Source organism: Podarcis vaucheri (assembly GCF_965113315.1).
Source record: "Podarcis vaucheri genome assembly, chromosome: 16".
In the NCBI taxonomy this organism is placed as follows: domain Eukaryota; kingdom Metazoa; phylum Chordata; class Lepidosauria; order Squamata; family Lacertidae; genus Podarcis; species Podarcis vaucheri.
In genome coordinates, this window is record NC_138754.1 from 4,247,335 (window position 1) to 4,274,757 (window position 27,423).

The 27,423-nt window shown below is 46.1% G+C and overlaps 2 long non-coding RNA genes across 2 annotated transcripts in view; both read left to right on the forward strand.

Moving 5' to 3' along the window:
• Nucleotides 1-27,423, forward strand: part of LOC309520737 — an 81,394-nt gene that overhangs the window by 38,022 nt on the left and 15,949 nt on the right. The window lies entirely within an intron of this gene.
• On the forward strand, nt 503-26,639 carry LOC309520736. Its single transcript, XR_014214356.1, has 2 exons — nt 503-1,473; nt 25,952-26,639. It is a non-coding gene; the product is annotated as an uncharacterized lncRNA (long non-coding RNA).

The window sequence follows — 27,423 nt, forward strand, 5'->3', positions numbered from 1 at the left end:
ACAAAACAAACAAGAAACACCTCAACAACTTTGAAACTCCCCACAAAAAAAGCAGCTCGACAGATCTGTCCAGATTTTCACTTTGGGGAATACGGCAACCCTAATTAATCCCCAAACCATGATAATTTAGAAGTAACTGATCAGTATTTCCCAGGACGTGGGGTTTCCGATATTTTTTGAACTCTCTGCTTTCAGGAGACACTTTCCATACCGACCCCAATTTTAGAGAACAACATAATTTCCCCTCAGAAACGAACAGCTGAGGAAATGCTTCCTTGGCAAGGCACCCCCTGTAATCAAAGGTGCCGAGCTGCCTGCCAGAGACTGAGCTGTTGTGTATCATTACTATTGCTTTTAAAGGTGAAGATCATGCCTGAGGAGCGCTAATGAGTGCACCGACTAATGAACAAGGGAAACCAGCCAGATGAGTAGGAGCCTCCAACTCCATTGGCAGAGCCCATGTCTTGCAAACAGAAGATCATCCCCCAGCAGCCTTGTCTCCAGGTAGGACTGGGAGGACTGGAGACAAGGCTGACGTTGGGCTCCCATCCCCAAACACGCCACGACTCTTGCTTGAAAGGAAGAAAGGCGGATAAAATCATGATATGGAATTGTGAAAAGACTGACGACAAGAGGCAGGACTATGAGGATGTGGAAAATGCTTTGGAATTCAGACCGTGGGAAGTCAAAAAAAATTAAGATTACAATTTGGAAGGCAGTTGGACTTTTTTATTTTAGTTTTTTATCTTTATTGGATTGGATTTGATATGTTAATTGGATGTTCTTATTGGAAAATTAATAAACGCTTTTTTAAAAAAGAGGAAGGAAGGAAGAAAAGTATCTTTATTCAGGCTATTAGCGAAAGCTTAGAAGTCAATACATGAGCAAGGGAGCAGGTTCATAACTGAACAGAAGCTATGGAAATGTCCCGACAGTTGACACGCACACCGGCAGGCTTTTAAGGATGATACTCGCTAAACAATTTTTCTGCTGTCTGTGCATCTTGGCAGCTTTGTCTGATTCCAGCTGCAAAGGGGGCACCTGTTTCTCCGTGACAAGCCTGCGTCCTGCCTGCCACCCCTTTCTGATCCCTCATTCTGGTCAAACTCCTTCTCCCCAATTAACAGACCCTCCTACAGTCCTGCAGACTGAGCTGCCTTCCCAGGATCTCTGTAAAAATTCATCTCACGGTTGCATAGGGAATGCATCTCATCCTTCCCTTTGCCCTGGCCCAGCCGGCTAAAAACGGCCCCAGACGGGAATCCTCAGTGGAAGATGTGCAGCTCTTGAGGGTTGCTTGGCGCAAATGGAGGGAAGATACACAGTCAGCAGAGCTAGAAGGAAAATTTGTAAGGAAAGAGTAATGTGGGACAGAGCAAAGATGAGGTGTGGGCGGCTACGGATGTCAGAAAAGATGGCATCCCTGTCATCGCGGAGACATGGCTGGCCTCCGAGATTACGGACCATCTCCAGGTTTGTTATTTCAGTTTCCAGCTGGGGGCTTTCCTTTAGGGTGGGGAACGTGGGCTATTCTCGGATCCACATTCTGAGTTCCATCACAGTGACTGACATTATGACTTCATCAGTCGATAGTGCAGAACGAAAAGGAAGGAAAATTGGTCCCATGTCTGGTATCATCAGCGCCTTCAGGGTGACTCCCATGCTGACAGTGGACATCTTGGAGGAGTCTTGGAGAACCTGAAATGAGAACATTTTCAAGGATACTTTCAGAAAGATGTGGATTCCCAAAGAAATAAGTGTTTAATGTTGTAGCCTGCCCTGGGACGCAAGGGAAAGGGATGGGTGACAGGTTAAACAACAATTTTAAAAAGAACCGAAGAAGAGCTGGCTGGATCAGGCACAGGAAATCTCTTGTGATTTCCGGAACTTTTGTTCAGAAACATGCTGCCTCCAATCGTGGAGGGGAAAGCATAACCATGGTGGCTGGTAGCCAGCAATACCCCTTCCCACATTCAGCATTACATTCAGAAGACAGGGAGCTCCTTTTAATGTGTTGTCCCTAGAGCAGGAATGGGGAACGGATTGAATCTGAACTACAAATCTCAGCAGCTGAAGGAAGCAGGGAAGAAGAAGAAGACTTTGGATTTGATATCTCGCCTTTCACTCCCTTTAAGGAGTCTCAAAGCGGCTCCTTTCCCTTCCTCCCCCACAACAAACACTCTGTGAGGTGAGTGGGGCTGAGAGACTTCAGAGAAGTGTGACTTGCCCAAGGTCACCCAGCAGCTGCAGGTGGAGGAGCAGGGAAGCGAACCTGGTTCCCCATATTACGTGACTACCGCTCTTAACCACTACACCACACTGGCTCTGGAAGATGATGGTTGTAGTTTGGCCATGTCTGGAGGGCCACAGGTTCCCCACCTCTCTTCACCAGAAAGAAGGATTCCCTTTCCAGGGTTTCAGGGGAGCACCTGGCTCTGCCAGACCTGCCTCATGCAAGAAAGGGTCAGTGGGGCTGGAACAAGGCAGCCCTGCATAGAGTGAGCCTCAAAAACCCAGTTCGGTTGCTACATGGGCAGCAGCTGTGACCATGGCCAGAGCAGCTTTCTCCAGAAAGACAGGGAACAGGGACACTAGGCAAGGTTTTGCAAAACCACTCAGGACCACGGCTGCTATCTTCTTTTCTTAGCTGGCTCCAACCATGAAAGTACCCAGTTTCGCATTTCTAAAAGCCCCAATACAACTCTAGGTTAAAATTTTCTGTTGAGCCCAAAACAATCCCAGTAACACAACTCCTAGGATGTAGAGATTTGCGTTTCTCTTCCCAAAACTGCTTCTTGTCTTGACAGCTAATTGAGTCGAACCAAATTTCAAAAAGATCTCTGTTCCATAATCAAACAGTTCCTTCCTTCTCTCCTCTAAGAAGCGATCCAGTTCAAGACAACTTACCAAGTGATGGAGAAGCCGAGTGGCGGAAGAGAGGAGATGTTTCAAGGCACTGGTGGGAAAGCCTTTTATACGGTTTCTCTCTGGACTTTTCGGGCAACATGGCGTCACTAATTTGGCTAAGTATATCACTCCTCAGTCAAGTCTAGACTTTACCAGAATGCTCCTGGCCACCCTCCCAGACTCTGTAACCCAATTGTAAGATGTTATCTTTCATGTCAGGCGACGTCTTGCCTCAGGAAACTGCTTTGCTTTCTTTTGGATCAGCTTCATCTTGGAAGTTCTTTGTGTTCCTTTTTATGGGATTTGGGTTTTTGCCTTAAGCCTTCATGCTTCTGAAGCATCACATGTGGAGCATCACGGCTACAGAAAACTTCATTGTTGAAACACATTTAAAACACTTTCCCCTCTTCATAGAAGAAGTTTAGGGAGGGCTTTAATATTTGATGAATTATTGTATTTTAATCTTTTGTTGGAAGCCACTCAGAGTGGCTGGGGAAACCCCGCCTGATGGGTGGGGTATAAATAAATTATTATTATTATTATTATTATTATTATTATTATTAGGCACTGTAGATCTTTAAGGGCGCTGGGAATTGTAGCACTGTGAGGGGGGGACAGGCATTGGACAGGATCCACACACCCCGGATCCCTTAAAGAGGATGTCCTTAATGGGGAGGGGCAGGCAGAGGCTACAACCTCCCCTCCATCCAAACAAAGGCTTACCTGCCTTTCCCAGCAGCGGGTACCCAGAGGCAGAATGCAGAGGAGGAGAAGGCAGACTCCATGGCCAGTAGCCATTGGTAGCCTTATTATCCTCCACGAAACTGCCTCATCGCCTTTCAAAGCCATCCAAATTGGCGGCCGTCGCTGCCTCTTGTGGGAGGGAGTTCCGCAGTTTAATTATGTATTGTGAAAATTCTTTTGTCTTTTCTCTGGAGGCGTCTGCCTTCTGGGGGATTCCAGTAACACAGGGTGGTGGCTGTCTTGATTAAGAACTGGGGCGCCATTCCAGTGGGATGAAAAAATGCCTTTTAACCCCATTCCGATTTCCAGAATGGTAAACAGCAACTCCTGGGTATGAGGAGCAGAGCGCTGCCCTTCCTCTTCACCCTGTTCTCATCTCAGCGCGGTCCTTTGCCACACACCAACCCTTGTGCGAGAGGGAGAAGCAGGCGGCCATTTTCCTCAGGCTTGGAGCCACTAGTCCTCTCCATGTGACATTGCTGTGGGGCTTCAGAGCGGTTCTCTGTTTTCCACTGAAGGAGAGACAAGAGCCTTTGAGGAAACAGCTCTCTAGTCCCTGTGGCAAACGGCTGAGGCCCAGAGCCTTTCCTTTATAGTGGATTTCAGTGGCCATCTTCAGCCCCACAGCAAAAGGGCCGTTTCCGCTTCCCACAGAGGCAAAAGGCTCTTCCCAGGACTATGGGACTCTCTGTGCCTTCTTCCATGCATCTCTTACGCCCATCTCTTGTGGCTCATTTCAGGGAACCAAAAGAACAAGGGGAACTATCTTCTCTCTGAAGGGCTCCAAAGGGGGGGGGGAGACACACGGCGGGTGGTGACATTTTTGCAAAGCAATTTTCCTCTGCATGTGATGTTCAGTGATATTATTTGTATTTATATTTCTATCTGTATTCATGTGGACGCTTTAGCATGGCAGATGCATCTTCCAAGTGGATGTACAGCAGAGGGAGGAAGTTTGTACACATGGCAGAATCACAGACTCCTCCTTAAAGCTTAGGAAATGGGAGTGATTTGAAATTTTGTTTCCTAAAGCTAAAACTCGTCACCGTTCAGAATATTATATTTATTTTATTTCACATCATTTAGAAACTGCTTGATTGTCATAAAACCTCAAGAGGTTTTTGTTTTGGTAAACCTTTCCACTCCCAATATGACTCTCAGCCCAAATATACTTTCTCACGTGATTGGTTGCTCTTTGTCCTTAAAACTGTATGTTATATGAGAAGTAAAATGATCACACCTTTTTCCTTAAATGGTAGAAAGCATTCTTGTGTTATTTGTCTTGTGCTATTTGTATTACAGTGGTGCCTCGCAAGACGCAAAGAATTCATTCCGCAAGTCTTTTCGTCTTGCGATGTTTTTCGTCTTGCAAAGCACAGTCCGTCGCAACTGCGCCTCTTCAAGCAGCTTTGAGAAAAAAGAGCAAGACGTTTTCGTCTTGCGAAGCAAGCCCATAGGGAAATTCGTCTAGCGAAGCAATGCAAAACCGAAAAACCCTTTCGTCTAGCGAGTTTTTCGTCTTGCGAGGCATTCGTCTTGCGGGGCACCACTGTACTTCAAATGTCATATCTCATTACTGTGTCTATGTAATCGTCCTTTATGAATGTATCACAATGTATATATCACAATGTATTCAGTGCATCACTGTTTCTATGTATGAGTATATCTTTTTTCTATAAGAATGAAACTGCTCCTAATCTTGTAAAATGTCAAAGTGTATCTTCCTGCCACTACAAATGTGAATGTATCTGTACAGTACTTCATATTTGGCAACACCACAGTGCTACCTACTGAGTCTACAGTGCTAAACTAATCACTCACACAAACATAAAAAACAAAGACTTTATTTCACAATAGTTCATTCATGGCCAAACTCCCATTCATACCCTCGTTAATATGCTGATTTAGAGTCAACGCAACGCCCAAAGCGATAAATCCTGTCTTCCTTCCTGTCAGCGCCAGACATAACCATCAAGACCCCACCTAAAAAAAGTAAAGGAACATTGAATAATCTTTAGTGAGAAGAGAAATCAGGATGGGCTCAAAGATAGGTAAAACCATGGGTAGGCAAACTGAGGGCCGGGGGCCGGATCCGGCCCAATCGCCTTCTAAATCCGGCCCTGGGATGGTCCGGGAATCAGCGTGTTTTTACATGAGTAGAATGTGTCTTTTATTTAAAATGCATCTCTGGGTTATTTGTGGGGCATAGGGGTTCTTTTTTCTTTTTTCTCACAATATAGTCCGGCCCCCCACAAGGTCTGAGGGACAGTGGACTGGCCCCCTGCTGAAAAAGTTTGCTGACCCCTGGTAAAACCCAACAGCCTCTCTCACCCTATTGTCAACATGTTTGTATTTGACGCATAAGCAGGATTCCCCCTACAGTTCCTCAATCACTGAAATATCAACCCTTTGTCAAACACTTACCTGGCAATCATACCATTCCTCTTCGTGTCATTTTTTGACCACTCTGTATAACGGGAAAAAGTATAAATGTAAGCTTTTTTCTTTGTTCGAGGTTCTCTCTCTTTTGCACACGTGGGGACCCACAGGTTGAGAACTGCTGGTCTAGAATATGTGAATTCTCTAAGGTCATCTATTCCTTCAACCAGCCAACAATGACAGACTCTCAATAAAGAAGAAATTAATGTAGACTGAAGTAAAGACTGTATTTTTATGTCATCTCTTTCAGGACCCTGGATAATACCATGGTTAGTAATTTCACATCTCAAGTCAGGCAAAATAGCTCCCAACTCAGAAGGGAGGGATTTGAGGAAGTCAACCAAGATGTTTAAAAGGTTGGATTTGTGAAGAATTAAGTTTGTTATTATTGTCTATCTTTATTGTTCCCTCCCTTCCCCCCCTTTCTTCTTTTTTCTTTTTCCTTTTCTGTTTTTGTATATCATCTTGCTTTGTGGTTTGTGTTACCACAGTGGAATATTTAATAAAATTAATTTTAAAATAAAGAAGATATGGGAGAGCTAGCAAAAAAAAAATAGCTCCCAGCTGGCCTTTTTTATAGACCAGGTTTATATCTCTCCTCCTCCTCCAAGAAGCTCAAAGTAGTACACATGTATTTTCTTTCAAACTTTAACAAAATCAATTGGAAAACAAAAATGGAAAATAACCCATGAGGGTGGCCACCTTCGCATCCCTAAGAGTCTAACTGGAAGTCTAAGTTCCCATTTGTGTGAAATTTCATTTGAGCCCTAAACAATTCCAGTGGCACGCCGAGTTGCGCATGGAGATTTGAACGTCTCTTTCCACCAATCTGAATTTCATCTGTCGATAGACATCAAATCATGCTGAATAAAATCTCAAATAAATATCTGATTCGGAACCACGTGATTCTTTCATTCCCTACCCTAAGAAGAGAGTAAGTGAAAGATAAGTTAGCAAAAGAACTGAAGAAGATGCCAGAAGGCACTGGCAGAAAATCCGCACATGGTGAGCCCCTCGGGCCAGCCCCAGACATTTTGGCACCTCGTGAATCAGAAATGGCTCTCTCCCCCCACATTCTAGTCTGTTAAGGGTGCTTTTTATATAAAGTTCAGGCTTTGTTGTGTTTTTATATATATTGTAACCCACCCAGAGTGGCTGGGGAAACCCATCAAGATGGGTGGGATATTAATTAAGAAATTATTATTATTATTATTATTATTATTATTATTATTATTATTATTATTATATTCCCGCCCTGTGGAACGCCCTCCCATCAGATGTCAAGGAAATACAGAACTGTTTGACTTTTAGAAGATATCTGACGGCTATAGGGATGCTTTTAAAGTTTGATGTTCTCTTAAGGTAAAGGGACCCCTGACCATTAGGTCCAGTTGTGGCCGACTCTTGGGTTGTGGTGCTCATCTCACTTTATTGGTCAAAGGAGCCTGCGCGCAGCTTCCAGGTCATGTGGCCAGCATGACTAAGCTGCTTCTAGAGAACCAGAGCAGCGCACGGAAACACCGTTTACCTTCCCGCCAGAGTGGTACCTATTTATCTACTTGCACTTTGACGTGCTTTCGAACTGCTAGGTTGCCAAAAGCAGGGACCGAGCAACAGGAGATCACCCCGTTGCGGGGATTCGAACCGCCGACCTTTTGATCGGCAAGTCCTAGGCTCTGTAGTTTAACCCACAGCGCCACCCGCATCCCTTGATGTTCTATTATGTTTCTGTATATGCTGGAAGCTGCCCAGAGTGACTGAGGTGACCGAATCAGAGGGCGGGGTAGAAAAAAACAAAATTAAAATAATTATTACCATTATTCTTATTCAGGGAGACAATAAAACGCACCAAATTCCATTAGAAGGAACATGAAGAACATCATGCAAAGTGAAGCCAAGCAAAAAAACCACCCCGAAATGGCATGCTAAGCAAAGGAGGATGCTGACATGACAGTAATTCATCCAAACACATAACATTGGAGTCAAGTTGCATCTGAATTGCTAGGAACATCAAGTGAATCTAGGTGGGGTAAAGGTAGTCAAATTAGTGACCCCATGCCAACATATTTTCTTCAAAGCACAGAGAGAACCCATGTAAAATACCATACACAACAGTTTAATTACCACCTGCTACACTGCTTCACAGGACGCGGGTGGCGCTGTGGGTAAAAGCCTCAGCGCCTAGGACTTGCCGATCAAAAGGTCGGCGGTTCGAATCCCCGCGGCGGGGTGCGCTCCCGCTGCTCGGTCCCAGCGCCTGCCAACCTAGCAGTTCGAAAGCACCCCCGGGTGCAAGTAGATAAATAGGTACCGCTTACCAGCGGGAAGGTAAACGGCGTTCCGTGTGATGTGCTGGCTCGCCAGATGCAGCTTTGTCACGCTGGCCACGTGACCCGGAAGTGTCTCCGGACAGCGCTGGCCCCCGGCCTCTTGAGTGAGATGGGCGCACAAACCCCGGAGTCTGTCAAGACTGGCCCGTTCGGGCAGGGGTACCTTTACCTTTTACACTGCTTCACAGCTGTAAAACTAGGTCACGTTATTTGCTCTGGCCCTTAAAGACATACACATCTTGTGAAACAATAATGAACCTTCAAATTTAAAGAGACCATTCAACAGATTCAGATTCAGTTTCCAAAAATGGTATGAGAACTGAAAAACACCAACCTTCAAATTGCACATTTGTATGAATTTGTGGGGACGAGGGTGATGCTGTGGTCTAAACCACTGAGCTTTGGGCTTGCCGATCAGGAGGTCGGTGGTTTGAATCCCCATGACGGGGTGAGCTCCCGTTGCTCGGTCCCTGCTCCTGCCAACCTAGCAGTTTGAAAGCACCCCAAAAAGTGCAAGTAGATAAATAGGTACTGCTCCGGCTTAGTCATGCTGGCCACATGACCCGGAAAAACTGTCTGCGGACAAACGCCAGCTCCCTCGGCCTGTAAAGCTAGATGAGCGCTGCAACCCCAGACTTAACTGTCAGGGGTCCTTTACCTTTTATGAATTTGTGATGCAGGTCCCCAACCAATTAATTACTTTGCAAAGCTAAGCTGGGTCCCGTATGGTTTCAGATTGGATGGGGGACTATGTGTTGAGATTCCCTGGGGGGCTGGAGTAGATGGCTTTTGGGGTCCCTTTCATGATTCTATGTGCTAATGTAGAGGTCAGCAAACTTTTTCAGCAGTTCACTGTCCCTCAGACCTTGTCGGGGGCAGGACTATATTTTGAAGGGGGGAAATGAACAAATTCCTATGCCCCACAAACAACCCAGAGGTGCATTTCAAATAAAAGCACGCATTCTGGTAAAAACACCAGGCAGGCCCCACAAATAACCCAGAGATGCATATAAAATAAAAGGACACATTCCATTCATGTAAAAGCAGGCTGATTCTTGGACCATCCACTGTCAGGGAACTGCAGGCAGCGAGGGAGGAAAGAATTAGAGGATACAGGGAACGATCTCCACTGCTCAGTACTGAGTCCTCCTCAGAAGACAGAGAAGAGGACAGTGAGTCTGGGGAGGAAGGGGTGCCTCAGAGAGAGGGGGATCCACGTCACAGGGGGAAATGGAAGGGGCTGCGCCGTTGGCTCTGTTGGTCTCGAGGGAGAGGGAAAAGAGAAAGTAGTTAGAGCAACGCGTCATGAGAGACGGGTCGCTTTGTTTATTCTGCATGTAATCTGGTCAGAAGAAAATAAAGAAAGGAATTTATGGCTGGCTGCCGGGAGTGCTTTTCTGCTAAGTGCAGCAAATGACATCCACGGACCGGATTGAGAAGGCGATTGGGCCAGATCTGGCCCCCAGGCCTTAGTTTGCCTACCCATGCACTAATGTCTAGGAACTTAATGCGCTTGCAGCTTTCTTGCTGCACCACTAGGAGGACTAAATGTAACATGTTCCAATAAATTACCTTTCATGTCAGCCACCCGTTTGCTCAGGAAGCTGTTTAGCTTTGTTTTCCCGCAACTTCATCTTGGATATTCTTCATGTTCCTCTTAATGGGACTTGGGGTGTTTCCTGAATCATTCATGCTCCTTTAGCGTAATGTTTGGAGCATATGTTATCCTGGCCACAGAGGTACCCACATCATACCTTTCAAGCACATTCACAGCACAGTTTTCCCCTTTAAAAACGACGGGCTCTGTCAGACAGCTGGGAATCGTAGCTCTGTGAGGGGTAAACTGCATTTCCCAAAATCCTTCGATGGGAAAATATACTGTGAACGTTTGAGGCCTTGTACTGTTAAAATACCCTGCAAGCATGCGTAGCAGAAGTCCTTCTTGAGCAGTCTTGGGAGGTGAGAGAGAAGAGAAAACTTATTTAACTGGGAGGAGCCTGGATCAAGTCAATTCATCCACACTGGTCCGGGTGGGAGAGGGTGCAGGACTATCTAGCCAACGTGGGGATTTAGGGAAAGCCACTTCCGAGCTGGAGAGGAGGTGGGGTTGCGGGCTTCATGCCCTCCCCCCACATGTGCAGGGGCTGGCTTGCAGTCCCCGCGAGAGCAGGGAATCCTCAGGCGCGTCATGTCCCTTGCCAGCCAATCGGCTGGCCCGGGAGGCGTGGCCCGCGTTTCTCCGCTCCAGCGCCCAAGCTGCTCCGGTTTCCCACCCTCCCGCCCTTTAAGGTTTTTTGTTCCTTGACTTTGCTATGGACCTCGCTTGGTCGCCATTAAGGAGCCTGGCAGGATTTTTTTCAACTTGGCAAATTGGCACCAGCCATTTGGTTTTTCGCCTACCTCGTAGCAAATCGTAACAACTTCCTCGGCATTGGCGGTTAGGCATTGGTAAGGGTATTGTTATGCAGATGAGTGGGGGGGGGAGGAAGTGCCATCACCTTCCCCCATATCGAAGGGTAGTCCAGTAAAGGATTCTGGGGGGGGGGCGTTGCCCTGTCCGAAGCCTATGGAGGTGTGGGCCTAAGGCACGCCCCCGAGCGGTGACCCCGGGGGAGATCCTAGTTGATGTACATCAGCAGGACTCCCCCTACTAGTGGTTAACCCTTGCCGGTCTTCTGAAGCCAGTTAGAAAAATTTGGCTGTGGACTTAAGATCTCCAGGCCGACAACATACAGACAGATGGACATGGGGAATCCAAACCGGGGAAGGGAGGGGGAATCTTAGAATCCAAAGGCTATGTAACCAACTTTTTGAACTTTCTTATATCTTCTATCTTTTATTCTTTATATAACTTTGGAATTTTGATCTTACATGTTTTTGTTTTGTTTTTAAGAAAGGGGGAATTCGTGGAAGGAAATGGGGGCATCTTGGGGGGAAATTCTTGTTCTATTTTAAGATGAGGAGTGATGCTAAGATTGTATAAATTTAAATTGGCTAATGGGTATAACATATTAGGTTTAAATTGGGAATGAGAGCTTGTGGAACCAACTTAGGGAAAGGGGAATACAGTTGGGAGGGGAAGGAGGGAGTCCTAGAAAGAAGGTTATGAAAAGAAGGGTTTAAATTTGTCTTTCTTTTTCTTTCTTTTCTTTATCTTTTCTATTTTTCTTATTCTGTTATTATTGGAAATTTTAATAAATATGATTAAAAAAATAATAATTCCACATAAGTTGGTAATGCTAACTCATGCCCCACCTGGCTGAATCTGGTGACTTTCTTATCCGTGTTACTGGGCAGATATGGCAGGTAAATTTGAGTACAAAAGGACTCAGGTGACAGCATACAGTGTTGGGTTGTGGTAGGAGTTTGCAGGTGAAGCACGTTTTCTGCCTCAAAAGACTCTGGTCCCTATAGCTGCCTAAGGGTGCTGGGAATCATAGCTCTGTGAGGGGTAAGCGACATTTCCCAGAATTCTTGGGGAGGACAATGTTCCGTGATTCCTGGGACTGTCAGTGTTCAAGGCCTTTATGCTGTTACAATGACCCTGCAAATGTTCGGAGCAGAGATTATTGGTGAGCAGGCCTTAGAGAGAGGGAAGGAGAGGCTGCTTCTGAAGCCTGAAGGAGTCAAGAGAACACCCTGAACTCCATGAAAAGGAACACAGAGAACATCATCCAAGGTGAAGCTGAGCCCAAATGAAGCAAAGCACGTTCCCGAGCCAAGGTGTAACCTGGCCTGCAAGATACCTTTCGGAACATAGTAGGGGAAGGTTGAATATTGTCCTGGTCTTCTGGTCACAGCTTAGGAATGCTTGTCCCTTCAACCTGTTAATTTTAGAAATCCCAGTTTCTCACTGTTTCCAAATGTGAATTCAGCTCTCTTCGTGTCTGCTGCAGTTATTTATTTATTTATTTATTTATTTATTTATTTATTTATTTTATTTATTAAGCCTTGTGAAAGTTCATAAGCATCAATGCAAAATTCTCCCAATTCCCCACATTTCAACATGGAATTTTGCAACCAGAGTCCACTGATATAATCCAGATTTGTATGTTAAGATAATTCACTAATCTCTTCATTTTATGCACTCTTTCATCTTAACTTATGGGTTTTTCTTTCTTTCAAAATATTACTTGCTTGGGGAAAAGCATCACACCTTCATACAAGTGTGTATTTTGAAGGGTGCCGTGTTTTGGCTATTATGTCAAATTGCAAATTGTGAATTGGATAGATTCACCTTTAAATGCAAACTAAACTCAACGCCCCTAACCCCATTCCTGAGTCCTCTTTCTGCTGACTTCATCACGACTGGACACCTTGGAACTGCAGAAACAGCTTCCAAGGAGTAGCTGGGAATCCCTCCTTCCAACTGAGCGGTGCCTGTCTTGGCAGGGACTTTCAGGCAGGAGAAGCTAATAGGGGTCAGCACAGATGGGTGTCGGACAGGATCAGACACATATCAAGGAGACATATTTGCGATTGCCAGTTGCACTCCGTGAAAGGTGAGCTGAGAACCAGTAAAGCAGGAGAAAAAACACGCAAGAGGCCTCTGTGATGCTGCAATGAAGCTTTAATGGCTAGCAAGGAAGGAGGGAACATTCTCTGGGATCAACAGGTCAAGCAGGAGAAGGGATTCAACATTAAGAGGTTAAAGGAAAGCAAAACACTCATAACAGTGTTCACAGGAGGCCAAAATGGCCCCAGGCAAGAGCCTCTCGGTGGAAGATGTGCAGATCTTCCGCCAATTCTGACTCAGTGAACTGAGGCTTGCTTGGCATAAATGGAGGATACACTCAGCAGAGAAGGAAGGAAGATTTGCAAGGGGAAAGAATGTGTTACAGAGCAAAGATGACATGTCGGCAGCCATGGATAGTTTGCGTAGTGGGCGCTCCGCATTTCGGACTTCCTGGCCCTCAAGAGCACAAACTATACGCAGGTTTCTTGACTCAGGTATCATTCTGGGGCTTTACATTAGGATCAGAAAAGCAGACGATTCTCAACTGGGCGCATCTGGTGAGTGACATGACTGCCGTGCATTCTGTTCAACACGTTCTGTTCAAAACGTGATCCAGAGGATCAAAGGAAGCAGCAGAAGTGAATCCTCAACGACGGAATTGTGGCCGCTTGACAATGATTTTGAATTTGTTTATTATAGCTATAATATCCTCTATTGGGGGGTGTTCCACTGGCATCTCCGAAGAGGGAGCTAGATTGTTGATACTGGACATCTTGCAAGAATCTTGGATACTCTGAAATGATACGTTTTCAAGGATACTTTCAGAAACACGTGAAAACAGGGAAAATCAGACATTATCTCTCATAACCAGAGAAATATTTGTCAGACCGGGAGGAGGCAGTTCCCCTTACTTTTCAGCTTTTATATTGAGATTCCTTTACGATGACTTAAAGAATGCATATCCAGGAAGGAGGCAGTTCAGATAACGAGAGATATAAAAGATTAATTTAATGTTGATTTTTAATCGTTGCAGCCAGGCCTGGGACAGCAAGGTGAATGATGGTAAAACATTAAAATAGTGATTTTCAAATGGAAAAGTCTCAATGATTCCCACCCCCATTTGACAGGTTGTGTCTCTCTGACCCTTCTCCCTCTCCCTCTGAAATTTGAGAGACTTCTCTCATGCTCTGGCCCTGCAGGATCCTTCCTCCTCTGGGCTCAGACTGTTGGTCCCCCTAGCTGAGTGTTGTTTCTACAGCAGGGATGGGGACGGGTAGCCTTCCAGAGCTTGTGGAACTACAACTCCCAGCAGCCCTAGCAGCCAACGTTGGCCAAGGCCAGAGGGGGTGGGAGGTGTTTCACATCTGGAGGACCACGGGTTCCCCAGTCCTGCTAAGCTGTGAGTGGGATTGACGTCCCAGGAGTCTAGCTGAGCCTCTTTCCCTGTCTGACCTGCCTCACCCAAGAAAAGGCAACTGTCAGCCCTGCCTAAAGTGCTCCTCAGTCCTCCCGTTGAGAGGCAACGTGGGCATAATATCCTGTGACAACGGCACAGCGCCTTTCTCAGAAGAAGAGGAGGATGGGGCACTGGCCTGAGATTCCCAGAGGAGGGAAAATGGGTCCAGGGATCTTCCCATTACACAGAGCTGCTCTTTCAAACACAGCACAACCAGATCCTGAACAGGACATCTTCCCCTTACCAGTTCTGGTCTCTTAGGAGGAAGAGATCCCCCTTTTCACCCTCATCCAACTCCATCCCAGAGAGGGCCCAGTGCCACATTTCAGAAGTCCTATTAGAAGTGGGACTTCTGTTTGAACCCAAAACAATGCCAGTGGCACAGGGAATTGCAAGTAAAGACCTGAAGGTCTCTTCCCAAATCTGATTTCTATATGAAACAAAGCAGGAAGGCATGTTGGGGGAAAACCCAAGTAAATAACTACCCCATAGTCAGTCCGTTGCGAACTTCTTTGCTCTAGTAATCAATTTACTTAAAAGGGGCTTACCAAAAGCTGAAGAAGCTGAGCAGCCAAAGAGAGGAGATCTTCAAAAGCGCTGGTGGAAAAGCCCTACGGGCTGAGCCCTTTTATGCAGGTTCTCTCTGAAACCTGCAGTGAATACTTTGGTGCAGCATCACTAATTTGGCCAAGTATAGCCCACCTCCACTTTTTGGCCAGACTGTCCCTAGCCATTGGAACTCCATCAGACTGCAATGCAATGTGTTCCAAGAAGTTATTGGTTATGTCAGCCTCCTGCTTGGCTTTCTTTTGACGCAGCTTCAATTTGGGTGATGTTCATTGTGTTCCTTTTAAATGTAATTTGGGGCATTTACTTTGACTCAGCCCTGCTTACGCCTTTGCACCTATGAACACACTCGTTGTCGCAATCGCATATGAAGCCCATTTTCTGCCTCATAGGACTCTGTACCTATAGATGGCTAAGGGTGCTGGGAATCATAGCTCTGCGAGGGGTAAGCTACATCTCCCAGATTTCTTTGGGAGGAAAACGTTCTGTGATTTCTGCCATGAGCTATGATTAGCCAAATTAGTGGTGCTGAAGCAAGATATTCACTTCAGCTGCAGAGAGAAAGTGTGTAAAAGGGCTCAGCGTGTATGGCTTTTCCACCAGGGCTTTTGAAGATCTCCCTTCTTCCCCTCAACTTCTTCAGCTTTTGGTAAGCTCCTTTTAAGTAAATTGATTACTAGAGCAAAGAAGTTTGCAACTGATTGTCTATGGGGCAGTTATTTGGACGGAAGGGACTTCTTCACCCCGAACAGAGTCATACTGTGCCAGTCTCTCCCATGATCACACAGCATTTTGCCCTCACAATGCTGCCGTTCCCAACACCCCTAAGAGTCTACAGTGCCCAGAGTTCTATGAATGGGAACAGTTGCTTAAGGTATGTTTTAAAGAAGTCATCCGTATGTAGGTTACGCTCCATAGATGATGCTTCTGAAGCCTGAAGGAGTCAAGAGAACACCCTGAATACCATTAAAAGGAACACAGAGAACATCATCCAAGGTGAAGCTGAGTCAAAATTAAGCAAAGCAATTTCCCGATCCAAGGTGTAACCTGGCCTGCAAGATACCTTTGGGAACATAGTATGGGAAGGTTCGATGTTGTGGGATGATGGCTAGGAACATTTTGGTATAATCTAGAGTTAACTGAGGTGGGGTATACTTAGCCAAATTACTGATATGTAATGATAGGGACGCGGGTGGCCCTGTGGGTAAAACCTCAGTGCCTAGGACCTGCCGTTCGCATGGTCAGCGGTTCGAATCCCCGCGGCGGGGTGTGCTCCCGTCGTTCGGTCCCAGCTCCTGCCCACCTAGCAGTTCGAAAGCACCCCTAAGTGCAAGTAGATAAATAGGTACCACTTTATAGCGGGAAGGTAAATGGCGTTTCCGTGTGCTGCGCTGGTGCTGGTTCGCCAGAGCAGCTTCGTCACGCTGGCCACGTGACCCGGAAGTGTCTGCGGACAGCGCTGGCTCCCGGCCTCTAGAGTGAGATGAGCGCACAACCCTAGAGTCGGACATGACTGGCCCGTATGGGCAGGGGTACCTTTACCTTTACCTTTTATGTAATGATACATTTTCAATGATACTTTCAGAAACACGTGAAAACGGGAGAAATCAGACATTATCTTGTTGAATGGTTTTTTTTTAAATGTTAGGGTTCATTTTTGTTCCACAGAATGTGTACCACTTTAAAATCCCTGGTGCATATTCTGACCTAGTTCTTACAGCTGTGTAGCAGGTGCTGATAAGTCACTGCAATTAGCTGTGTCAGCAGTTGTGAATGGTATGTAATGTGCTATATGTACCTTAATCTGCCCCCTGGTGGATGGATGGGTGATGATTATAACCACTATGTAAGATGTATTGTTAGGGGACGCGGGTGGCGCTGTGGGTTAAACCACAGAGCCTAGGGCTTGCCAATCAGAAGGTCGGCGGTTCGAATCCCCGCAACGGGGTGAGCTCCCGTTGCTGGGTCCCTGCTCCTGCCAACCTAGCAGTTCGAAAACACGTCAAAGTGCAAGTAGATAAATAGGTACCACTCCGGCGGGAAGGTAAACGGCGTTTCCGTGCACTGCACTGGTTCGCCAGAAGTGGCTTAGTCATGCTGGCCACATGACCCGGAAGCTGTACACCTGCTCCCTCGGCCAGTAAAGCGAAATGAGCGCCCAACCCCAGAGTCGGTCATGACTGGACCTAATGCTCAGGGGTCCCTTTACCTTTTTAAGATGTATGTTTGATGAGTTTTTGTTATTAAACCTTGCAAAGATCTCTCTGCATCTCTTTGGTGATTCCATCTGTGTGGTCTACTCTGCACGGACTCTGTGGCATGTTTCAAATGCCCAATATCTCTCTCACATAACCAAAGAAATAATTGTCAGACAGGGAGGAGTTCTTCTTTCTTTTCAGCTTTTAGATTAAGATTCCTTTATGATGACTTAAAGAATGCCCATCCTGGAAGGAGACAGCTGGGGGGCGGAGGGTCTTTGTAGGGCCGGCAAGCTAGGAAACATCTCTCAGGGTGGGGGAACAGGCAATCTATGCTGCCAGGTGCCATAAGAAAGCGGCAGAGATAGCACATGATAGTGCGCACCCCGGAAATGATCTCTTTCAGCTTCTGCCTTCTGGAAGAAGGTATAGGGTTATAAAGGCCAGGACTAGCCATCTGAGAAACAGTTTCTACGCTAATGCAATTCTGGTTCTAAATGCAGCATAAGGGGTCTCTGTAGTATAGTGTATTTTAAAATGGGGTTTTAGAGTTTTTAGGGGGTTTTGAATGTTTTATGTAGTTTTTATGTAGTTTTATGTAGTTTCGTGGTAGTTTTATGTAGTTTTTATGTAGTTTTTCAATTTCATTGTTCCACAAGGGACAATGACAATAAAGATATCGTATCGTATCATATCGTATCGTAAGCATCCAGGTGAGACCTTCTGCCTGTGGGGATGAATGATATGACATGTAGGACATGAGGGAGAGACTCCACCTGCCTTGCTCCACCCTCTAGTCTCTGCTTCTCAATGTGTATTGTATTGTTTTATGTACTGCGGCTTGCCATTGTTTTATTGATTATAGTTTAGATATTATTGTAACTGTTGAGTGGATTTCTGATTAACTTTTATATGTTGATATTATTATTGTCTACTATTCTAATGGCTGTTGAATGTTACTTTTTTGATGGAGGTTGCCTATTTTAAAGTTACCGTATTTTTCGCTCTATAACACGCACACAACCATAACACACACGTAGTTTTTAGAGGAGGAAAATCCGTAGGCATCCCACCTGTAGGCATTCCCTCCATAACACGCACAGACATTTTCCCTTACTTTTTAGGAGGAAAAAAGTGAGTGTTATGGTGCAAAAAATACGGTATGTTTTATTATCGCATTTTTGTATTGCATTAGATTGTTGTAAGATGCACATTTTTTGTTTCTTCAGCTTGTAAACCGCCTTCAGTACGGTAAGATTGAAAGGCGGTATACAAATTAAAAATGAGGAGGAGGAAGAGGACATAAAGAGTCTTTCTTTTTCTTTTTCCTATATGATTGTGTTTGTATTTTTGTATAGATGAGATAGAGTTTTAGTGTTCAATGCATTAAAAAATGTTCAATGAAAATGTTATTGAAAAAACATTCGAGGCCTTATGCTGTTACAATGACCCCGCAAGCGTCTGTAGCCCAAATAATTGGGGAGCAGTCCTGTGAGCGGAGACAGAAGGAAGGACTTTGTTTAATTCAGAGGGGCCTGGGTTATTTTTCGTCATTGTTCTCCTGGCTGCTTGGACGCATCAGCCACCATATGTCGCCTTCCTCTTGTCAGAACTTCACACAGGGCACCCTCTCAAACCAACTCAGCTCCTTTGTACTGATCTTCCCTGTAATGAATATAGGGGTTGCTCGTGCGTAAGTTACTGCCACTCCTGGCTATGTTGCCTTGTTAAACCTTTTCTGTCTGGACAGCCCTTCACTTCGTGGCTGCCTCAGTCGCTAGCAGAATCCGTCAGTGGGCATTTCTTAAACCTTTTCCAGCATAAAAGCTGTTTGACGCCAAGTCTCCTCCTACTCTCCCTGCGCGGAAGTCTTCTGCGCAGGGAGGGTGTGGGTAGCGGAGGACCCGTGCTCTCCCCGCTGGTGTCCAGCGAAGAGTCCTGGAGCCCTCTCGCCGATTCCCCCATCTGCCCCCCTTTATCCCTGGTGTTGCGCTGATTTGCTTCCCCATCTGCGGAGCTGCCTCTCTCCCTGCTGGGTCCCTCTCCAGCATCATTTGAGAGCCTTCCCTCCGCCTCTGGCTCCGATGTCAGTTCCCTGACATCCCCCAAGCAAGTATGAAGAACGCACAGAGTCTCCAAATCCTGGTCTCAGGTTTCCCCGTGGCTTTTTCATTTTTTCTCCTCCTCCCACCTTCCTCGCCAACTTCCTTTATTCCCACGGAATCCTCCCAGCTTCGAAACCCACCTGAGGACCAGGAAACATCCCAGACAGGAGCACTTCTGCCTGTATGGCTAAATTCCTGCTTTGGGGAACAGACAATGGAATTGTGTATATGCAGGGCTCACTTAAATATTGTTGCATGCCACTTCAATCTCGGAGCAGTGAGAAATTGGGATATCTAAAATTGAGAGGTTGAAGGGACAAGCATTCCTAAGCTGTTACCAGAAGACCAGGACAATATTCAACCTTCCCATACTAAGTTCCGAAAGGTATCTTGCAGGCCAGGTTACAGTGACTCGGGAAGCTGCTTTGCTTAATTTTGACTCAGCTTCACCTTGGATGATGTTCTCTGTGTTCCTTTTAATGGAGTTCAGGGTGTTCTCTTGACTCCTTCAGGCTTCAGAAGCATCATCTGTGGAGCGTAACCTACATACAGACGACTTCTTTAAAACATACCTTAAGCATCTTTTCCCCTTCATAGAACTCTGGGCACTGTAGACTCTTAGGGGTGTTGGGAATGGCAGCACTGTGAGGGCAAAATGTTGTGTGACCACCGGTACTATTGTGTGCAATTGTGAGCAGTAGAAGTCCTTGGTGAGAGGTCCTGTGAATGCAGGGAGAGAGGAATGCGCGGAGAATCGATTAAGCAGGGTCAGAATCAGGTCTGTGGATCTTCATTGCTCTTTGTGACCACAGACCCTGTTTGGCTGGAAGTTCCAGGTACTTGGGGGCAGAGTCAGCTGAGAGGAGTCTCTGGGAAGAAAGGAAGTCGGTGAGGAAGGTGCAGGGAGGAGGAGACCAGGAAAAACCTGTGGGAGAAACTGAGACCAGGATTTGGAGACCACGTGTGCTTTGCATGGACTTCCAGGGAGTTTATCTTTGGGGAAGTTACTGATGGGTGCAGGCAGTGGCGTAGCGTGGGGGGTGAAGGGGGGCGGCCGCACCAGGCGCAACATCTGGGGGGCGCGCCTGCACTCGCAGCTCTCTGCCCCTACCTGGCTCACTCACTCTCTCTCACTGCCTTGCCCCGGGTGCTGACAACCCACGCTACGCCAGAGTAACTGACACAACACAGGACATGGGTTTGGGGATTTTGGCAGCAGTGGACCAAGATCCAGGAAGGCAGAAGAAAAGTGAACAAGACACATCAGTGATGCTGCACTGAAGCTTTAATAGAGAAGCAGAAATGAGTGAATGTTCTCTGTGATGAGCAGTTTAAGTGGGAGAAGAAAAATAAAAAGATCCCATTCCGAGTAAAGAGCACATTCACTATTGAGATGATGCCGATTATGAGAAAACAAAATATCTATAAAGAGAGGGGATCGTATTGGACAAGCACAAGGAAGGAAAGAAAGAAGTTGGTTTTCTCTAGACCTCCCTTTTGTCCTGGCCCAGCTGGCTAAGAAGTTCTCAGTTAGGAACTCCCTGGAAGATGTTCAGATCCTGAGGCTCTCCTTATTCAGACTCAGAGAACTGAGGGCTGCTGGGAATAAATGGAGGAGAGATAGCAGAGGAAGATGGGCAAGAAAACAGTAAAGGGACGGAGAATGTGGGCGATTCTCAGTAGGGTCCATATTGTGAGTGATATTGAAACTCTGCCATCTCTGCAGAACATGAGGACATCGTGAGCATCCATTGAAGCATCAGGGACTGGGCAGAGGAGGGGGAGGAGTGGTAGAGACGGCCTCCCCATCTTGACCCTTCCAGAGAGAAGGAAGAGGAAGATGGTCTGGTTTTACAACAGGGGTTTGCGGGAGGTGACAGCTCAGAGGAAGACAGTTTCTCTCTGCACTTGGAACAAATATATTAGCTCATAGAATTAATTAGCCAAATTAGTGGTGCTGAAGCAAGATATTTGCTGCAGGTGCAGAGAGAACCTGCATAAAAGGGCTCAGCGCGTAGGGCTTTACCACCAGCACTTTTGAAGATCTCCTCTCTTCGGCTGCTCAGCTTCTTTAGCTTTTGGTAAGCTCCTTTTAGTAAATTGATTACTAGAGCAAAGAAGTTTGCAATGGATTGACTATGGGGGGTTATTTACTGGGTTTTTCCCCAACATGCCTTCCTTCTTAGCTTCACATGGAAATCAGATTTGGGAAGAGACCTTCAGGTCTTTACTTGCAATTCCCTGTGCCACTGGCATTGTTTTGGGCTGAAACAGAAGACCCACTTCTAATAGGACTTCTGAAATGTGGCGCTGGGCCCTCTCTGGGATGGAGTTGGATGAGGGTGAAAAGGGGGGTCTCTTCCTCCTAAGAGACCAGAACTGGCAAGGGGAAGATGTCCTGTTCAGGATCTGGTTGTCATTTGTTTGAAAGAGCAGCTCTGTGTAATGGGAAGATCCCTGGACCCATTTTCCCTCCTCTGGGAATCTCAGGCCAGTGCCCCATCCTCCTCTTCTTCTGAGAAAGGCGCTGTGCCGTTGTCACAGGATATTGTGCCCACGTTGCCTCTCAACGGGAGGACTGAGGAGCACTTTAGGCAGGGCTGACAGTTGCCTCTTCTTGGGTGAGGCAGGTCAGGCAGGGAAAGAGGCTCAGCTGGACTCCTGGGACGTCAATCCCACTCACAGCTTAGCAGGGCTGGGGAACCTGTGGTCCTCCAAATGTAAAACACCTCCCACCCCCTCTGGCCTTGGCCAATGTTGGCTGCTAGGGCTGCTGGGAGTTGTAGTTCCACAAGCTCCGGAAGGCTACCCGTCCCCATCCCTGCTGTAGAAACAACACTCAGCTAGGGGGACCAACAGTCTGAGCCCAGAGGAGGAAGGATCCTGCAGGGCCAGAGCATGAGAGAAGTCTCTCGAATTTCAGAGGGAGAGGGAGAAGGGTCAGAGAGACACAACCTGTCAAATGGGGGTGGGAATCATTGAGACTTTTCCATTTTAAAATCACTATCTTAATGTTTTACCATCATTCACTTTACTGTCCCAAGCCTGGTTGCAACAATTTAAAAACTAATATTAAATTAATCTTGCATTTCTTTGGTTATCTGAGAGATAATGTCTGATTTTCCCCATTTACATGTTTCTGAAAGTATCCTTGAAAATGTATCATTTCAGATTATCCATGAGTCTTGCAAGTGACGATTATGATAATAACTCTATGATGATGCACATGGTTCTTCACTTACGAGTTGTTGACCAATATGGTAATGTTGCATAACGTTATACCCTTCGCAATGTAAAGCCCCAAACAGAAAACTGAGTCAAGAAACCTGCGTATAGTTTGTGCTCTTGAGGGCCAGGAAGTCCGAAATGCTGAGCACCCACTACGCAAAACTATCCATGGCTGCCAACATGTCATCTTTGCTCTGTAACACATTCTTTCCCCTTGTAAATCTTCCTTCCTTCTCTGCTGAGTGTATCTTTCCTCCATTTATGCCAAGCAAGCCTCAGTTCACTGAGTCAGAATTGGCGGAAGATCTGCACATCTTCCACCGAGAGGCTCTTGCCTGGGGCCATTTTGGCTGACTGTGAACACTTTTATGAGTGTTTTGGTTTCCTTTAATCTCTTAATGTTGAATCTCTTCTCCTGCTTGACCTGTTGATCCCAGAGAATGTTCCCTCCTTCCTTGCCAGCCTATTAAAGTTTCACTGCAGCATCACAGAGGACTCTTGTGTGATTTTCTCCTGCTTTACTGGTTCTCAGCTCACCTTTCATGAAGTGCAACTGGCAATCGCAAATATGTCTCCTTGATATGTGTCTGATCATGTCCGACACCCATATGCGCTGATCCCGATTAGCTTCTCCTGCCTGAAAGTCCCTGCCAAGACAGGCACTGCTCGGGCGGAAGGAGGGATTCCCGGCTACTCCTTGGAAGCTCTTTCTGCAGTTCCAAGGTGTCCAGTCGTGATGAAGTCAGCAGAAAGAGGACTCAGGAATGGGGTTAGGGGCGTTGAGTTTAGCTTGCATTTAAAGGTGAATCTATCCAATTCACAATTTGCAAATTGACATAATAGCCAAAACACGGCACCCTTCGAAATACACACTTGTATGAAGGTGTGATACTGTTCCCCAAGCAAGCAATATTTTGAAAGAAAGAAAAACCCATATGTCAAGATGAAAGAGTGCATAAAATGAAGAGATTAGTGAATTAGTTTAACATACAAATGTGGATTATATCAGTGGACTTTGGTTGCAAAATTCCATGCTGAAATGTGGGGAATTGGGAGAATAAAAAAGAAATAAATCACAAACTGCTGCAGACACTAAGGGAGCTGAATTCACATTTGGAAACAGTGAGAAACTGGGATATCTAAAATTGAGAGGTTGAAGGGACAAGCATTCCTAAGCTGTTACCAGAAGACCAGGACAACATTCAACCTTCCCCTACTATGTTCCCAAAGGTATCTTGCAGGCCAGGTTACACCTTGGATCGGGAAATTGCTTTGCTTAATTTTGACTCAGCTTCACCTTGGATGATGTTCTCTGTGTTCCTTTTAATGGTATTCAGGGTGTTCTCTTGACTCCTTCAGGCTTCAGAAGCATCATCTGTGGAGCATAACCTACATACGGATGACTTCTTTTAAACACATCTGAAGCATCTTTTCCCCTTCATCGAACTCTGGGCACTGTAGACTCTTAGGGGTGTTGGGAACGGCAGCATTGTGAGGGCAAAATGCTGTGTGATCATGGGAGAGACTGGCACAGTATGACTCTGTTCTGGGTGAAGAAGTCCCTTCCGTCCAAATAACTGCCCCATAGACAATCAGTTGCAAACTTCTTTGCTCTAGTAATCAATTTACTTAAAAGGAGCTTACCAAAAGCTGAAGAAGTTGAGGGGAAGAAGGGAGATCTTCAAAAGCCCTGGTGGAAAAGCCCTACGCGCGGAGCCCTTTTACACACTTTCTCTCTGCAGCTGAAGCGAATATCTTGCTTCAGCACCACTAATTTGGCTAATCATAGCTCATGGCAGAAATCACAGAACGTTTTCCTCCCAAAGAAATCTGGGAGATGTAGCTTACCCCTCGCAGAGCTATGATTCCCAGCACCCTTAGCCATCTATAGGTACAGAGTCCTATGAGGCAGAAAATGGACTTCATATGCGATTGCGACAATGAGTGTGTTCATAGGTGCAAAGGCGTAAGCAGGGCTGAGTCAAGTAAATGCCCCAAATTACATTAAAAGGAACACAATGAACATCACCCAAATTGAAGCCGAGTCAAAAGAAAGCCAAGCAGGAGGCTGACAAGACCAATAACGTCTTGGAACACATTGCATTGCAGTCGGATGGAGTTCCAATGGCTAGGGACAGTCTGGCCAAAAAGTGGAGGTGGGCTATACTTGGCCAGATTAGTGATGCTGCACCAAAGTATTTGCTGCAGGTGCAGAGAGAACCTGCATAAAAGGGCTCAGCACGTAGGGCTTTTCCACCAGCACTTTTGAAGATCTCCTCTCTTCGGCTGCTCAGCTTCTTCAGCTTTTGGTAAGTTCCTTTTAAGAAAATTGATTACTAGAGCAAAGAAGTTTGCAACGGATTGACTATGGGGCAGTTATTTACTGGGTTTTTTCCCAACATGCCTTCCTGCTTAGTTTCATATAGAAATCAGATTTGGGAAGAGACCTTCAGGTCTTTACTTGCAATTCCCTGTGCCACTGGCATTGTTTTGGGTTCAAACAGAAGTCCCACTTCTAATAGGACTTCTGAAATGTGGCGCTGGGCCCTCTCTGGGATGGAGTTGGATGAGGGTGAAAAGGGGGATCTCTTCCTCCTAAGAGACCAGAACTGGTAAGGGGAAGCTGTCCTGTTCTGGGTCTGGTTGTGCTGTGTTTGAAAGAGCAGCTCTGTGTAATGGGAAGATCCCTGGACCCATTTTCCCTCCTCTGGGAATCTCAGGCCAGTGCCCCATCCTCCTCTTCTTCTGAGAAAGGCGCTGTGCCGTTGTCACAGGATATTGTGCCCACGTTGCCTCTCAACGGGAGGACTGAGGAGCACTTTAGGCCGGGCTGACAGTTGCCTTTTCTTGGGTGAGGCAGGTCAGGCAGGGAAAGAGGCTCAGCTGGACTCCTGGGACGTCAATCCCACTCACAGCTTAGCAGGACTGGGGAACCTGTGGTCCTCCAGATGTAAAACACCTCCCACCCCCTCTGGCCTTGGCCAACGTTGGCTGCTAGGGCTGCTGGGAGTTGTAGTTCCACAAGCTCTGAAGGGCTACCCGTCCCCATCCCTGCTGTAGAAACAACACTCAGCTAGGGGGACCAACAGTCTGAGCCCAGAGGAGGAAGGATCCCGCAGGGCCAGAGCGTGAGAGAAGTCTCTCGAATTTCAGAGGGAGAGGGAGAAGGGTCAGAGAGACACAACCTGTCAAATGGGGGTGGGAATCATTGAGACTTTTCCATTTTAAAATCACTATTTTAATGTTTTACCATCATTCACCTTACTGTCCCAGGCCTGGCTGCAACGATTAAAAATCAACATTAAATTAATCTTTTATATCTCTCGTTATCTGAACTGCCTCCTTCCTGGATATGCATTCTTTAAGTCATCATAAAGGAATCTCAATATAAAAGCTGAAAAGTAAGGGGAACTGCCTCCTCCCTGTCTGACAAATATTTCTCTGGTTATCTGAGAGATAATGTCTGATTTCCCCTGTTTTCACATGTTTCTGAAAGCATCCTTGAAAACGTATCATTTCAGAGTATCCAAGATTCTTGCAAGATGTCCAGTGTCAACAATGGAACTCCCTCTTCAGATATCCCGCAGGGCTCCGACCGAATAGATCAATTTTTAGCTATAGTAAACAAATTCAGATTCAGTATCAAGCGGCCACAATTCCCTCATTGAGGATTCACTTCTGCTGCTTCCTTTGATACTTTGGATGGTCTCACGTTTTGAACAGAATGTAGGGGAGTCCTGTCACTCACCAGATGTGCCCAGTTGAGAATCGTCTGCTTTTCTGATCCTAATGTAAAGCCCCAAAATGATACCTGAGTCAAGAAACCCGCGTATGGTTTGTGCTCTTGAGGGCCAGGAAGTCCGAAATGCTGAGTGCCCACTACGCAAACTATCCATGGCTGCCAACATGTCCTCTTTGCTCTGTAACACATTCTTTCCCCTTGCAAATCTTCCTTCCTCCTCTGCTGAGTGTATCCTCCATTTCTGCCAAGCAAGCCTCAGTTCACTGAGTCAGAATTGGCGGAAGATCTGCACATCTTCCACCGAGAGGCTCTTGCCTGGGGCCATTTTGGCCTCCTGTGAACACTTTTATGAGCGTTTTGCTTTCCTTTAACCTCTTAATGTTGAATCTCTTCTCCTGCTTGACCTGTTGATCCCAGAGAATGTTCCCTCCTTCCTTGCTAGCCATTAAAGCTTCACTGCAGCATCACAGAGGCCTCTTGCGTGTTTTTTCTCCTGCTTTACTGGTTCTCAGCTCACCTTTCATGGAGTGCAACTGGCAATCGCAAATATGTCTCCTTGATATGTGTCTGATCCTGTCCAACACCCCTCTGCGCTGACCCCTATTAGCTTCTCCTGCCTGAAAGTCCCTGCCAAGACAGGCACTGCTCGGGCGGAAGGAGGGATTCCCGGCTACTCCTTGGAAGCTGTTTCTGCAGTTCCAAGGTGTCCAGTCGTGATGAAGTCAGCAGAAAGAGGACTCTTCTGAGAGTACTTTTTACCCTTGCCAGGAATGGGGTTAGGGGCGTTGAGTTTAGCTTGTATTTAAAGGTGAATCTATCCAATTCACAATTTGCAAATTGACATAATAGCCAAAACACGTCACCCTTCGAAATACACACTTGTATGAAGGTGTGATGCTGTTCCCCAAGCAAGCAATATTTTGAAAGAAAGAAAAACCCATATGTTGAGATGAAAGAGTGCATAAAATGAAGAGATTAGTGAATTAGCTTAACATACAAATGTGGATTATATCAGTGGACTTTGGTTGCAAAATTCCATGCTGAAATGTGGGGAATTAGGAGAATTTTTCACTGATCCTTATGAATTTTCACAAGGCTTTAAAAAATAATAATTCACAAACTGCTTTAGACATGAAGAGAGCTGAATTTACATTTGGAAACAGTGAGAAACTGGGATTTCTAAAATTGAGAGGTTGAAGGGACAAGCATTCCTAAGCTGTTACCAGAAGACCAGGACAATATTCAACCTCC